A 17,183-nucleotide genomic window follows, 5' to 3' on the forward strand; every position below is an offset into this window, starting at 1 on the left:
AACGGTTCCATTTTTGGGTCATATGAGTCACACTCTCGAATGACATAACATGTATGACACTGCTCAATGAACCTCACACACTCAATTTTTTGCCTATAACTTTTGTTATCAGAACGGACTGTCCATTCAAACCGGATGATCGAACCGTTGACCTGAAAACTAGTATGGCCAAAATGGTTCCATAAATTTTTGCTTATAATTTTTTGTTGTCAGAACGGGCCGTTCGTTCGAATCGAATGGTCGAACCATCGATCCAAAAACCGGTGGCCAAAACGGTTCCATTTTTGGGTCGTATGAGTCACACACTCAAATGACATAACACGTACGATACTACTTAATGGACCTCACAAACTCAAATTTTTTGCCTATAATTTTTGTTGTCAGAACGGACTGTCCGTTCGAATTGGATGATTGAACTGTCAACCCGAAAACCGGTGGCCATAATGGTTCCGTTATTTTTTGCTTGTAATTGTTGTTGTCAGAATGGGCCATCTGTTTGAACTAAACGGTTGAAGAGTCGGTTGTTAGAACATTATTAACAACATTTATCAATAATAGAAAGTAATTATACTATTTAATTAAATAATCATTAATGAAAGTGTTAATAATATGATTTAGTAATTTTTAATATAATAGTAATTATTAAATTTATGAATAGGATTTATTAACAATATTCATTAAATTAATAATTACCAAAATTAAATTAAATTAACAGTATTTATTAGTAATAGCCAGTAATTAAAATATTTTATTAAATATTCAATAACAATACTTTTAATAACATTTTTAATTATTTTGAATATAACAATAATTACTATATTTATTAACAGTACTTATTAAAAACAATATTTATAATAACAGTAATTATTAATCATAATAACTAATCAAATATTTATTAAATTACTGTAATAATCAGTAATTATTAAAATTGGGTTACTAAATTTATTAACAGTATTTTTAATAACAATATTAATAATTTTAATTTAAAGTAAAATTAAAGTAAATATCTAGTTATTAATAATATTTATAATAACAGTAATTATCAATTATAATCACTAGTTATATATTTATTAAATTACTGAGTAACATAATCAGTAATTATTATTCCAATAATTATATAATTACACTATTAATTACTGTAATTAATTAGTAATTATTGTTACTAATTAATTATTAATTATTAGTAATTAGTAACACTATTACTAATTAATAGTTACTATTAATTACTAATAATTAATAATTAATTAGTAACTAATTACTGGAAATAGGTGCATGTTATAACACTATTAATTACTGTAATTAATTAATAATTATTGTTATTAGTTAGTACTGTAATTATTATTACAGTAATTAATTAGTACTGTAATTATTATTAATTAATAATTAATTAATTACAGTAATTATATAATTACACTATTAATTACTGTAATTAATTAGTAATTATTGTTATTAATTAATAATTAATTAGTAATTAATAACTGGAAATGGGTGCATGTTATTACACTATTAATTACTGTAATTAATTAATAATTATTGTTATTAGTTAGTAATTAATTAGTAATTATTGTTATTAATTAATAATTAATTACTGAAAATGGGTGCTCGCACGTGGGATCTACTCGCACGAGTAGATTCCATTATTGGGTTGGTTGTTTTAAATTTGTATTTAATTTCTATCATCAATAAAAACAATTATTCTTGTTCACACTTTTTTTCTTTAATATAGTTAATTAATAAGGATTCATTGAAAGAATGAGAGTTAATACCCTAAATATAAGATTTAATGAGAGGAAATTGAATGAGGAGAAATGTAGTTGTTAAAAAATAAGGATCTTGTAGTTAAGAATAGGATTCAATGAATGTTGAGTTAAACATTGAATATAAGAGTTAATGAGAGGCATTTGAATGAGAAAAGTGATTGTTCAAATTGCATTTCTCGACAATTAGAGATGGACTAAATTCAAAAATTGGGGTATTTTAGTCAAACAAAAATTCCACATTCTCATTCACACTTTTAATAGTAACTAGAAAATGTGCACGTGTTGCATGTGATAACTTTAGTAATAGTTAAAAAAAATGATAATTTCAATAATGGCATTGAGATAAGTAGGAATACCAGATGCAACCAATTAGGGTGTGTGGTTGGCTCATAGCTGAGGTGGTGAGGTTGCATTTGATAGGAAAGAGGTAATAGGAGAAAAGCCTTAAGGATAGAAGTGCTAATGTTAGAGGAAAGTGTTCACATATGATTATTAATACGCTTTTAATAGTGTATATGGAGAAAGTACGTCTTTAATGGCTTATATTGGTTTATGACTTTACACATGATTTGTAGTATGATGATTAATACAACTTCAATTGTTTTAATTACCACTTCTATATTAAAATATTAAAATACAAAATTATTTCTTTGAAATCAATAAATGAGGAACAATTTATGTCCAATAAAAATTTCAAAAAAGGAGACCCCATTTGCAACCACCTTTATAAGTAGTATAGACAAGGATTAAAGTATCGGTATTGGGTATCGTATTAGACAACTCAGATATGGATACAAATACAAATACGTTTTGGAAACGTATGGATATGGACAAAAAAGATGGAAGCGCATGGATACGCTACGGAAATACATACCAATTTTATAAATACATTAATAACACTAAATGTAAATTCAAAATGACCACAAAATAGTATATAAATACATAGAAAATGTAAATATTAAAGATATATATGAAGAAATATATTACGATTAGTATATCAGGATGCATAATTTTATTTATAGTGCATCAATCAAGAGCCCAAGACACTAAACATATGCACCTATTCTATTCTAATTACTATATCAATTATTTTCTATTTTACTGTTTTAATTTTTTAACATTAAGAAAAAGTCAACTAAATATTAAATTTTCAAGTGCAAATTAAAATATCAATTAATAATTCATAAAAATATAATCTTAACTTAAAGTATATCAAATTTTTTAAAATTTCTAAGATATATATCATATGCAAATTCATAGTTTTTCAATTACTAAAGTAATTATTCCATTATTAATATTTTTATTTCTATAAATTTTAGGAAATAAAAAATCTTTTTTTTTAATTTAGATTAGTGGATTTGATAGATTCAATTTAATATTATATTCATCAATACTTTGTATATAATATTTTTATTTTTTTGTAAATAATAAATACGTTGTTATTACTTATTAATGTAAATTAAAATATTAGTTAATAACTAGTAAAAGTATATACAAATTTATAAATTTTAAGTATTAAAATAATTATTATATTATTAATATTCTATTTGTATAAATTTCTTGATATTAAAAATCATCTTTTTTATATAAATGTGGATTTGGTACATTATTTATTCATTATTGTTGTTTTAAATATTATAAATGTGCCCCTGCTGCAAGTGAAGTACAATAATAGAAAATAAAAAAGGCTTTAACTAGCCAAACAGACCCTAACACAAATAACTAAATTATTTCAACACTCCCCCTCAAGTTGGAGCATAGATGTCAATCATGCCCAACTTGTCACACAAATCATTATGCCACACATGATGAAGACCTTTGGTGAAGATATCTGCAAATTGTTCTTCTGAGCTAACATATGGAGTACAAACTTCTCCATTTACAAGTTTCTCTCTAATAAAATGCTTGTCCACTTCAATGTGTTTCATCCTATCATGCAGGACTAGATTAGCAGCAATATTGATGGCAGCTTTATTGTCACAGTAGAGTGACATAGGGTTGCTCACTGCAAAACCCAGTTCACCTAACAGATTTCTTATCCACATGATTTCAGCAACCCCATGAGACATCGCTCTATATTCTACTTCAGCACTAGATCTAGCCACCACACTTTGTTTTTTACTTCTCCATGTGACTAGGTTTCCTCCTACAAAGGCACAATACCCACTGGTGAACTTTCGGTCATCAACTACCCCTGCCCAATCAGCATCAGTATATACTTCCACCTTTAAGTGTCCATGTTTCTAGAACAACAAACTAGCTTCGGGAAACTTCTTGAGGTATCTAGGATCCTCTCTGCAGCTTCAAAGTGAGTTGTCCTAGGATTGTGCATGAACTGACTAAGGACATCTACTGCATAAGCAATACCAGGCCTGGTCATAGACAAATACAAGAGTCTCCCTACAAGTCTCTGGAACTTCTTCACATCTTTCAAAAACTCTCCCTGATTGTCTCCCAGCTGATGATTAGATTCAATTGGTGAATCAATTGGTTTTACCCCCAACTTGCCTGTATCTTCTAGTAGATCTACTACATATTTCCGTTGGGAAATAAAGATGCCCTTGTGAGAGCGGGCAACTTCAATTCCAAGGAAATAACGTAAGGGGCCTAGATCTTTCACCTCAAATTGAGTGGCTAAGAATTTTTTGTCTCTGTATTTCAACCTCCCAATCTCCTGTGATATCATCCACATACACAATTAGAGCTGCAATTTTCCCTTCACCTTTTTTCATAAATAGAGTGTGATCTGTCTGGCATTGTTTGAACCCTATCTATTGAACTGCTAAGTGGAACTTACTAAACCAGGCCCGAGGTGATTGTTTCAACCCATATAAAGATTTTTTTAACCTGCACACTTTTTGTTCACTGCCTTTGGCACAAAAACTTGAAGGTTGGATCATGTACACTTCCTCTTCCAAGTCACCATTCAAGAAAGCATTTTTGATGTCCAATTGGTGAAGTTCCCAAACAAGATTTGCTGCCAATGAAAAAAGAATCCCGATAGAGATCATCTTGGCTACTAGAGCAAAAGTGTCTACATAGTCCACTCCATATACCTGTGTAAAACCTCTTGCTACCAGTCTAGCCTTGTACCTTTCAACAGTTCCATTAACCTTGTGTTTCACTGTGAACACCCACTTGCAACCCATTGGTTCCTTCCCTTCAAGAAGATCCACTAACTCCCAAGTGCCATTTTTGTGTAATGCATCAATTTCTTCCTGCATTGCATCTGTCCATTCAGGTTTGGATAAAGCTTCTACCACATTATTGGGAACGGAGACACTGTCCATGAAAGAGAGGAATGCACGGAATGAAGGCAAAATGTGATCATAGGACACAAAATTAGAGATAGGATGATTAGTGGTACAAGATCTAACACCCTTTCTCTTAGCAATAGGAACATCAAGATCATTAATGACAGGGGAATCAACACTGAGAGGAACAGGCATATCAATAGGAGCAAGTGTACCTGGCTGATGAAAAGGATCTGCCTCTGGTGAATCCGATGATGTTGGCTGCATAGTGTCAGGTTCCACGGCTCTTCAACTCTGCTGGCTTTTATGGCGGCGATGAAAGACACGGAATGGAGGAGGATCGGGTAGAAGAGGTAGTTGAGTTTGAGCCGCCTGTTTCTCCTCAACCCGACTCTCCCCCTGAAGAGAAACCGAGAAGAAAGGTTGATTTTCAAAGAAGGATACATCGATGGATACGATTGATGATGTATGTAGCACACAAAACTACATCCATCCAAAAACGTTTTGGCACATTCATATGAATTAATAAGCCACGGGCTACTTTGAGAAGGTGACGGTTCTTTCGTTCAGCAACATCGTTTTGTTGGGGTGTCCTAGCACAAGAGATTCATTGAAGTGACCCACTCGAAGCAAAAAACTCCGAAGATCACTATGGAAGTATTCCTTCGCATTGTCCGACTGGAAGATATGGATTTCAGTTTGGAACTGAGTGAACACCAAGCGTTGAAAGTCTTTCACAATTTTTGGCACTACATCTCTAGATCGCATAGGATAAACCCAAGTGTATCTAGAGTAATCATCAATCAAGGTAATGGAGTACTTATATCCAGCCTCAGTAGATAGAGTAACAGGGCCCCAAACATCAGAATAAACAATATGAAATGGAAATTCAGATCTTTTATTTCTCAAAGAAAAAGAACTTCTACAATGTTTACTCAATTGATATGTCTGACACTGTAACTGACTCACTAACAAGGACTCAAACAACTTTGGGAACATAACTTTTAATGACTCAAAAGAAAGATGACCAAGACAACTATGCCATAAATAGGCTTGACTCTCACTGGACAAACTCATGGACTCTGTAGTCACAAGACCAGCTTTAAATTCTCCAACACGTAAAGACCATCCACCATGCTTCCTCTATCAATCGTCTTTCCTGAGGCCAAATCCTGAAACACACATGAAGACGGAAAGAAAGTGACTGAACAGTTCAAGGAGTGAGTAATACTACTAATGGACAGCAAATTTATAGGCAATTTCGGAACATGAAGTACATTAGAAAGGGTAAGGCCGAGTGGGAGAGGTATGGTGCCTTGGCCAGCTATGGTAGAGAAAGAACCATCAGCTAGCCTCACATGATCTCTCCCAGAGAGAATGTTATATGTCTGAAATAAATTTGACTTACCAGTCATGTGGTTTGAGGCTCAGGAGTCAATAACCCAAGGAGAATCAGTGGTATGAGATGACACATGGAAGGCAGTGGCAGTGTTACCTGATGTAGACGCGAAAGAGGTAGACGGAGTAGGACCAGATCCATCTGGCGGAGAGTCCTACCATACAATTCCAAATGGTCACGAAAGGAGTTGATAATTTCTTCCTTAGGGTCAGAACTGTGATGCCTCCCCTGAGTTACCAATGGACTAGTCTCTTGAGATGCCATATTAGCAGAGTTATACTTTTTCTGATTCTGCTGACCTGGTTTCTTGCCCTGATCAGGTGTTGACTTCTTACCCAAATCTTGTGCCCATTTAGGTTTTCCATGGAGATCCCAACATGTATCTCTGGTATGTCTTGTCTTCTAGCAGTGAGTGCACCAAAATTTACTCTTATCATTTGTTCTCTTCTGAGAGTTGCCTTTCTTAAAAGCACTTCCGACATTTGTATCTGAATTTCCCCGGACAGATAGGGCAATTGACTCCCCCTCTCCACAATTCATCACACTTCTTCTACTCTCTTCTGATTGCACTAAGGCATACACCTCCTGAACTGATGGCAAGTCTTTACTACCTAAGATCTACACCCTGATGGACTCATATAAAGGATTCAGCCCTAGGAGGAAGGCAAAGACCCGTTGTTGAGATACAAGTGACTTATATGCCTTTGCATCTTCATCACACTTCCAATTCACATTCTGGTAGCGATCAAGTTCTTTCTATATCAATGTCAAATCAGAATAGTACATCGAGAGACTCCTCTCCCCCTGCTTGCAAGTAGAGGATTTAGCTTGCAGTTGGTATATCTTGGCATAGTGTCTCTGCTCTGAATAGGTGGACTTTGCTTGTTCCCATATCTCACAAGCAGTTTCAGCCCACATAAATATCTTCCTTACCTGTGGCAGCATGGAAACCAAGAGCCATGACATCACCATACTTTTAATAGTCAGTAATTAAAGTATTTTATTAAATAATCAATAACAATACTTTTAATAACATTTTTAATTATTTTGAATATAACAATAATTACTATATTTATTAACAGTATTTATAATTTTAATTTAAAGTAAAATTTAAGTAAATATTCATTTATTAACAATATTTATAATAACAGTAATTATTAATTATAAATAACTAATTATATATTTATTAAATTACTGTAATAATCAGTAATTATTAAAATTGGGTTACTAAATTTATTAACAGTATTTTTTAATAATAATATTTACAATTTTAATTTAAAGTAAAATTAAAGTAAATATCTAGTTATTAACAATATTTATAATAACAGAAATTATCAATTATAATCACTAATTATATATTTATTAAATTACTGTGATAATCAGTAATTATTATTACAGTATTCTTATATATATAGTATTTTTTAATAATAATAATAACAGTAATAATACAGTATATATATATATATATATATTATTACTATATATATATAGTATTTTTTACAGTAATATATATTATTACAGTAATCTTATATATATATATATATTAAAAGGAAATGGGTGCTCTCTGCACTCACGAAATGGAATCTAATATAATTAGTAACATAATCAATAATTATATAATTACACTATTAAATACAGTAATTAATTAGTAATTATTGTTATTAATTAATAATTAATTAGTAAGTAATTACTGGAAATGGGTGCATGTTATTACACTATTAATTACTGTAATTAATTAATAATTATTGTTATTAGTTAGTACTGTAATTATTATTACAGTAATTAATTAGTAATTATTGTTATTATAATAACAGTAATTATTAATTAGTATAATTATTATTAAATAATAATTACAGTAACTATTATTAATTTGTACTGTAATTATTATTCATTAATATATAATTAATTACAGTAATAATACAGTAATTATATAATTACACTATTAATTACTGTAATTAATTAATAATTATTTTTATTAGTTAGTAATTAATTAGTAATTATTGTTATTAATTAATAATTAATTAGTAATTAAATTTTGACCCAAAAAGTTGAATTGTTGACTCATTACCAAATAGGAAAAGAAATGTATTATTGGGTTGGTTGTTTTAAATTTGTATTTAATTTCTATTAGAAAAAAAACAATTATTCTTGTTCACACTTATTTTTCTTTAATATAGTTAATTAATAAGGATTCATTGAAAGAATGGGAGTTAATACCCTAAATATAAGACTTAATGAGAGGAAATTGAATGAGGAGAAATGTAGTTGTTAAAAAATAAGGATCTTGTAGTTAAGAATAGGATTCAATGAATATTGAGTTAAACCTTGAATATAAGAGTTAATGAAAGAGATTTGAATGAGAAAAGTGATTTTCAAATTGCATTTCTCGACAATTAGAGATGGACTAAATTCAAAAATTGGGGTATTTTAGTCAAACAAAAATTTCACACTCTCATTCACACTTTTAATAGTAACTAGCAAATGTGCATGTGTGTTGCATGTAATAATTTTAGTAATAGTTAAAAAAAATGATAATTTCAATAATGCCATTGAGATAAGTAGGAATACCAGATGCAACCAATTAGGGTGTGTGGTTGGCTTATAGCTAAGTGGTGAGGTTGCATTTGGTAGGAAAGAGGTAATAGGAGAAAAGCCTTTAGAATAGAAGTGCTAATGTTAGAGGAAAGTAGGTTTTTAATGGTGTATGTGGAGGTTAAGTTTTGACATATGATTATTAATACACTTTTAATGGTGTATATGGAGAAAGTACGTCTTTAATGGCTTATATTGGTTTATGACTTTACACATGATTTGTAGTATGCTGATTAATACAACTTCAATTGTTTTAATTACCAATTCTATATTAAAATATTAAAATATTAAAATACAAAATTATTTCTTTGAAATCTATAAATGAGGGACAATTTATGTTCAATAAAAATTTCAAAAACAGAGACCCCATTTGCAACCACCTTTATAAGTAGTATAGACAAGGATTAAAGTATCGGTATTGTGTATCGTATTAGACAACTCAGATATGGATACAAATATAAATACTTTTTGGAAACGTATGGGTATGGATGAAAAAGATGGAAGCGCATGGATATGCTAGGGAAATACATACAAATTTTATAAATACAATAATAACACTAAATTTAAGTTCAAACTGACCACAAAATAGTATATAAATACATAGAAAATGTAAATATTAAAGATATATATGAAGAAATATATTATGATTAGTATACCAGGATGCATAATTTTATTTATAGTGCATCAATCAAGATCCCAAGACACTAAACATATGCACCTATTCTATTCTAATTACTATATCAATTATTTTTTATTTTACTATTTTAATTTTTTAATGTTAAAAAAATTCAACTAAATATTAAAATTTCAAGTGCAAATTAAAATATCAATTAATAATTCATAAAAATATAATCTTAACTTGAAGTATATCAAATTTGTTAAAATTTCTAAGATATATATCATATACAAATTCATAGTTTTTTAATTACTAAAGTAATTATTCCATTAATAATATTTTTATTTCTATAAATTTTATGAAATACTTTTTTTTTTTTAATTTAGATTAATGGATTTGATAGATTCAATTTAATATTATATTCATCAATACTTTGTATATAATATTTTTATTTTTTGTAAATAATAAATATGTTGTTATTACTTATTAATGTAAAATAAAATATTAGTTAATAACTAGTAAAAGTATATAAAAATTTTAAGATTCATATCATATGCAAATTTACAAATTTTAAGTATTAAAATAATTATTTTATTATTAATATTCTATTTGTATAAATTTCTTGATATTAAAAATCATCTTTTTTATATAAATGTGGATTTGGTATGTTATTTATTCTATTAGTTTATAAAATACTATTTTTGAATATTATTTCTTAATTTTTAGTTAAGTTGTCAAATATAAATATGTGCTTTTTTACTTAAATTGCATGTAAACACAAAAAGTTAATATTTTTTTTATTCCAATTTATATCATGAAATGAAGTGTGGCTTAGTGGTTTAGAATTGCAACAAGTTCTAAACATGTTAGGTGATTGAGTTCAAATCATCTCATTTGCATTTTTTGTGGAATTATGAATGATTGACAGGATATGCTTGTATTCGTATATCTTGTAGTGTATCTCTAATAAGCTTAGCAAATTAGAGAAAAAACAGCCTGAACTGTTTCGAAGTTTCATGTGCACAACACATTATTACTACATCATGGGTGTGGGGTAAAAGAATAATTGCAATTTTACCAAAAAAAGCAGCAAATGTAACTAATATTTTTCTTTTTATTAAAAAGACAAATAAAGAACTAAGTGGGTAACATGTCATGTGTAAGCTACCCCATAAAACAAACACACACATAAAACAAGTATAGATATGTATACATTTACATATAATAGAATTGGGTTGAAGTTCAGGTTAAGACTAGAATTGGAAAATATGAACCTTATTTAACTTCAGATTGGTTAAGATTGAGACTTTGGCCAACCTGACCAACTCAAACTTGACATGTCTTCTTATGTAAAATCTATATATCTATATAGTACCAATGAGCTATCGAGATTGTGGATTTTTTCTTGAGAGAAACAGCCCATATTTTTTACTTCTAAGATATTTCCATTTGTGGAGGAAGGCAATAATGTCAATTTAATTCGTTATAACACTTAATAGCATTTATTTTCTCAATAATTTTGCTGATAAATGTTGACTGCTTTTCAAGTTACCATTATTTATTGAAAGGAAATAGTTCTTATAGTGATAAATTGAATTTCCTTCCCACTACTCTCTACCCGCCTTGAATTGCAGCCACACTCCGTTTTATTCTTTTGATTGATCTAAACAACGAAAACATAGCTTCCTTCACATTGATGATTAAGAGGAGAAAGAGAACTTCAATACCTTCTTCCCAAGAAGATAAGGAAACAAGGGAGAAAGAAAAACCTTAAATGGATCGGGACTAAACGTCTTCTCCGCTTGGAGTGGCAATAACATTATTGTCTGTCTACATGCAGACCCTCCACTACCCAATGCCTCACATTAGGTCTCTTGGTTCTTATGCTTGGTCTGCTTCTAAGAAAGGGTCTAATTTGCAATCTCCCTTAGTCTCCAAGATTACAAAGAATTAACCATGGGTTGTCTTTCTGCATGTATTGTAGTCTTAGATATTGGTCTGCTTCTAAGAAAGGGTCTAATTTGCAATCTCCCTTAGTCTCCAAGATTACAAAGAATTAACCATGGGTTGTCTTTCTGCATGTATTGTAGTATTATCTACTTTTGTTCTTGGGTGGCCAGTTGTTTGAAGGAAGTTTTAAAAATCTTTGTTTTGTTTTTTAACCATAGCTTTATTCTGGATTATAGTTTTAGAAAAGCTGTATATAAAAAAAATATATTTTTTAATAAGTATTTCTTAGGATTTACATGTAAATAGTGTATATATATATAATGGAATTAATGAAAAGAATCCTATATTAGAAAGAAATGAAAAGTGCGAAAAAACTTATATGCAAGAATGACCCATAACACAATAGTTTATGCTTTTGGATTATAAGTAGTGTCTATCTCTTTTGTGGAAGTCGCGCGGCTTTTGTTATTTATATATATGGATCTAGTTGTAAATGGAAGGAGCTTCTTGGTATCGGACTTCTATAACGTCCTTCACGGAGATACACAAGAGGTAGCCCTTCCCTCCCTTAACCCCCAACTTTGGTGGTAATGGGATCAGATTCCAAATTTCTACTCCAACAAATCAGAGAACCTATCAACTGAACCATTTGGTGGGACATTTCCCAAGTTGAGGGAGCACATTCCGCGTATGTGTATTATGGCAGGTTAAACCCGACATACACAATAAATCTCATAAAAAAGGAATTCCTCACCTACCATGAAGTACTCGTAAAACTTCCAAAGCTCATGGTCATATATAGAATGCCTTTGTGGCATTTAAATAAAAATAATAATAACAATGTTGTCTTGGTCTTTAACTTTCTAGTCCTTGGCTAATACCATCCAATTTCCAAATTAATGGGTGGAATTGAATAGGAATTTGGTCAATTTGTAATAAAAAATGATTTTGTAGATGTTAAGCATTTAATAATAAAAAAAGTGTTTTGAGGATCATCACCATATAAAATATCATTATTGTTGTTTTATAGTTAAGTTAATTATTATGAGATAAAAGAAGTGAGTAAATGGTGATATATAACTATAAAAAAATCCTATCTATCATTCTATCAGAAATAAATGAATAAATAACTTTACTTGAAGCTCTATCCAATTGCAAATTTGCAGCATGGTTTGGTAGTGGACTTAATATTCGAATAGATGTTCAACCATCAAGGTCTATTGGTGGTTAGTTGCACCGTTTCTGGTCTATTCATCACTTTGTCATGGTGCCTTGTCAGTCAAATCGGTGACCCGCAACCGATAGGCAAAAACGGTTAGGCCTCCAAATCAGTTTTTAAAATACTTGTATAGAGCCAATTATATATTGCATCCCTCTTCTTACACTTGAAGCTCTTCATCAGACCTTTACGACTGTTGATATCAATGATTCTTTGCCCAGATGGTTGCCCTCATTGAGGGGATGTTGAAGCTCAATGTTGATGAATGGGGCCAATGGCCCTACTTCCTCAAGCATTGGTTTGAGATTTTGGAGATCACCTTATTGGTAGTTTTGTATATGCTAGTTAGACCTCTTCAGATGTCTACCTCCAGTGCTTTAGTTATTGAAGCTTTTGCTTTTCTAGAAGTTAAGGGCCTGTTTAGCAAGTCTTTTTGAGAAGATCTTTTCATAGTTTTGACAGTCAATAGATGTATTGAGCTTTTGACATAAGATCTGGGCAGTTCGAAAATCGTTTGGTAAATATACATCTTTCCGTGTATCATTTCGGGTCTTTTCATGCGAGATTAAAACGTGGAAGACACGGGAAACTTCATTTGAAGCTTCCCAAAATTAGCCCAAAATAGACTTCTCATGTCTTTTTGACGCCCCATCTTTTGACAGCGAAATCTTCTGCATACCAAACAGAAATAAACTGATTTTCGGTCTTCTTAACTTATAAACAGCCAAAAGATGATACAGAAAGATACACCAAACGGGGTCTAGGTTTACATGCAATTTGCTGCCGAGCTTGGTATCTCGTATATAAATCTTGATGGCCATCCTTTAGTTGGGACATCCTACAGAAGTCCCGAGGTGCATTAGAACCACTATTGCATATTGCAAATTAAGGTTATTCATTGTCCTCCATATTAATCAAGCCGCCCACTCTTTGGCTGTCTCTTGTCCAACATTCATGACATGACATGATCAAGCCGCCTACTCTTTGGCTCCATTTGCTGTGTCTTGTCCAACATGACATGACATGGACTATCATTTGTATTCCAAGCTTTCTTAGAAATGTTGTATCCATTGATTCATTTTCGGATGATTGATAATTTGATATGAAACAATTATATGTTCAAATTGCAACAACATATAAATATATATACACATTAAAGAGTGAAAGCATATTCAATTTCAAAACGTGAGTATGCATAGGACTCGCCTATACACTCTCGATTCAAAGTAAATTTGCACTCTGGTTCATTTTTGCATGTATTTGGCAACATTACATCTATGCATTGATAAATGATAGACAAATGCATAATATATATATATATATATATATATTAAAGGAAGGTTTTCAGGCTATAGCCTCCACCATCTGGACTTTTGACTTTTTCAAATTTAGGCACATGGCATTTTATGAGAAGTTGTTAAAATCCACAACCCATTGTCACCATTCAAATTTAGGCACATGGCATTTTCTAAAATGCTAGACGTGTGGCAATTTCTGAGAAATTCCTACTAAAGCCCATAGCCCATTATCAGGCTATAGCCCCCCACCACACATGCCCTTCTCATTTTATTTGAAAAGTTAGATATGTGGCATTTTCTAAAAAGATGCTGCTAAAGCCCACAACCCACTACCACCATTTTCAATCCATTCCTAAAAACTGTAGAAAATGAAAAATTGGTTATTCACACCACTTTCAGTTAACCATTAACCCTCTACGTATCATAACAAAAGAAAACTATTCATATTCTAATAATTATTGAAAAGTTATTTTTTGAAATTTTAATAATTATTTAAAATATTAATAAATATAAATTTAACATTATTGATTCCATAATGTAAATTTAACATTATTCATTCCATAATGTAAATTTAACATTATTGATTTCCCGTAGTTAGTACGGGGTCATTCACTAGTTTACATTGATAATAAGATGTAAAAGTACATAATAAAAAAGAAGTAAATTTGCATTCAAGTGGGCTTTTGATAAAAAAAAAGGCACATGCTTTATTGGAATTCATGTTTGCATCCATTACAACTAAGATATGTTTGGTAAGAAGATAAATTTGTTAGTGCAAAACTAACATAATTTTGCAATTTATATGAACCGTTTTACACTCTACATATTTGCATTCACACTTACAACTCAATCGCCCAGGTCAGCGGTTTATTGACCAAATCAATGTTTTTTTGACAAAAATTATATTTTGGAGAAAAATGGTTGATTCCCGGTTTTTCCAGTCCGACTGTCCGGTCCAGTCCGTTTTTGAAAACCATCGGTTAGACCATTTATATTAACAAGCTATGTTACATTAAAGTAGAGGTGGCAACTTCTTTTAATTTTCTAAATCAACCCACTTGACCCACCTAATTGTAACCTACCTATTTAATACGTAGGCGTCAAACGTGGACACAGCCAAAATTTAGGCCGTGATTGACGTGGACACAGCCAAAGGTTAGACCAAAATGACTAGGCTTCATTCTATAGACCCAAAACGAACAAGAAGACGTATAAGAGATTAGACCGTGCTTGACCTACCATAATACTACAATATAGACCCGTAACAGGGAAGTGTATGAAAATTGCATGTGATTATGAAATTCCATTGTCAACCTGGGGTACTCAGAGTCGTTCAGTGCCTTGATCTTGGTGTCTTAAGGGTCTGTTTGGTTCATAATTAGAATCAGAATCTGAATGATCTATTCCCATGCATAGTTTGTTTGATTAATTCATACAAGAATCATGGGAACGAGAATTAAAATCAGATGGAATGAGATTTTCTTCCTTTTCAAGGAAAGGGGGAGGGAACGGGTATTCCTTCAAATGGGAGAATACAGAAAATGAGAATGGACCAACCAAATAGTTGGAACCGGAATGACCTATCTAGCATGTCAAGCACGCCTACGCCTTTACGCTGAGTGCGTTTTTCCCCCAAACTGTGGCAACGACGTCCCTGGATATGCTTATAAATAGGAGACGTTATGGGAGGCCAAAACCAACAGAGATCAACAGAGATCAGCTCCTTCCATTAATTACAACTCCAAAGTGATTAAGTGAAGGAGAGTATTTTTCAGTTGCAGTCTGATGGCCCCTCGGGTTTCCTTTCTGCTTCTGTCATCTTTTCTTCTTCTCCTGCTTCTCTTGCTACCCAACAAAATTCAATCCAAACCAAGTGGTCAGCCCTTCAAGTTCCTGCACCATCTGGAGGGATGCCACAAGGGTCAAGACCTAAAAGGAGTCCACCAGCTTAAACGATACCTCGAAAAATTCGGATATCTGAACTATCCACCTGGAAACAAAAGCCTCACTCATGCCGACGACGACGAGTTTGACGAGCTACTAGAATCTGCAGTGAAGACATACCAGCTCAATTACCATCTCAAGGTCACCGGGAGTCTTGACTCCAAGACGGTGCAACAGATGATGATGCCCAGATGCGGCATCCCAGATATTATCAATGGCACGACCTCAATGCGATCAGGAAAGAAGAACCATCATCATCACCATGGCCCCAGCTCTCTCCATACAGTCTCCCATTACACATTTTTTCCAAACAACCCAAGATGGCCGCCTTCCAAGACTCACCTAACCTACCGATTCAGGTCCAGTGTCTCGGTTGTTGGCTTGCAGCAACTGAGGTCCATCTGCTCAAGGGCTTTCTCGAGGTGGCAGCAAGTGAGCCATTTCACATTTGAGGAAGTTCAGAACGGTGCGGCCTCAGATATTGTGATTGGGTTCCACAGAGGTGATCATGGGGATGGGTATTCCTTTGATGGGCGTGGGGGGACTCTAGCTCATGCTTTTGCACCAACCGTAGGTCGGTTCCATTATGATGCAGACGAGAGCTGGAGCACTAATCCCCAGCCTGGAATGTTCGACTTGGAGTCTGTTGCAGTGCATGAAATTGGCCACCTTTTGGGTCTTGGCCACAGCTCGGTACCGGAGGCCATAATGTATCCTTCTATTCCTGACGGAGCTGTGAAGAGGAACCTCCATGGGGATGACGTCCAGGGCATACGCGCCTTGTATGGTTTGTCTAAGTAATTATCTGATCTATCTTAAATAACTAATGAACAAATTAATAAAGGATGTGCTAGCTAGCCATCTCCCTCTCCCTCTCCCTCTCCCCCTCATATATATCGAGATATATAATGTATTAACTGAAGATCGACTGAAGCAGTTTTGTTTTAATTATATATCAATGTTCTGAGATCAATAATTACTATTAAAAATTTCAGTTATATATACTTTCTACTACTTGGGGCTGGGATGGAAGGTCTATTGAGAAAAGGTTCTCAGTTATTGAGACACCCAATGTCAAGGTAAAGGATACAGTTGATGGACAAGAAGATCTATAGAGAAGCATCTATCTATCTCTGTGTCTTACTCCTTAT

The 17,183-nt window shown here is 32.1% G+C and overlaps 1 pseudogene; it reads left to right on the plus strand.

Annotated features, from left to right (window-relative positions):
* The first annotated feature begins 15,797 nt into the window (after nucleotides 1-15,797).
* On the plus strand, nucleotides 15,798-16,955 carry LOC104612895 (metalloendoproteinase 2-MMP pseudogene; annotated as a pseudogene).
* The last annotated feature ends 228 nt before the right edge of the window (nucleotides 16,956-17,183 follow it).

This window comes from Nelumbo nucifera, chromosome 3 (assembly GCF_055504915.1).
Source record: "Nelumbo nucifera cultivar China Antique chromosome 3, China Antique-T2T, whole genome shotgun sequence".
Lineage (NCBI taxonomy): Eukaryota > Viridiplantae > Streptophyta > Magnoliopsida > Proteales > Nelumbonaceae > Nelumbo > Nelumbo nucifera.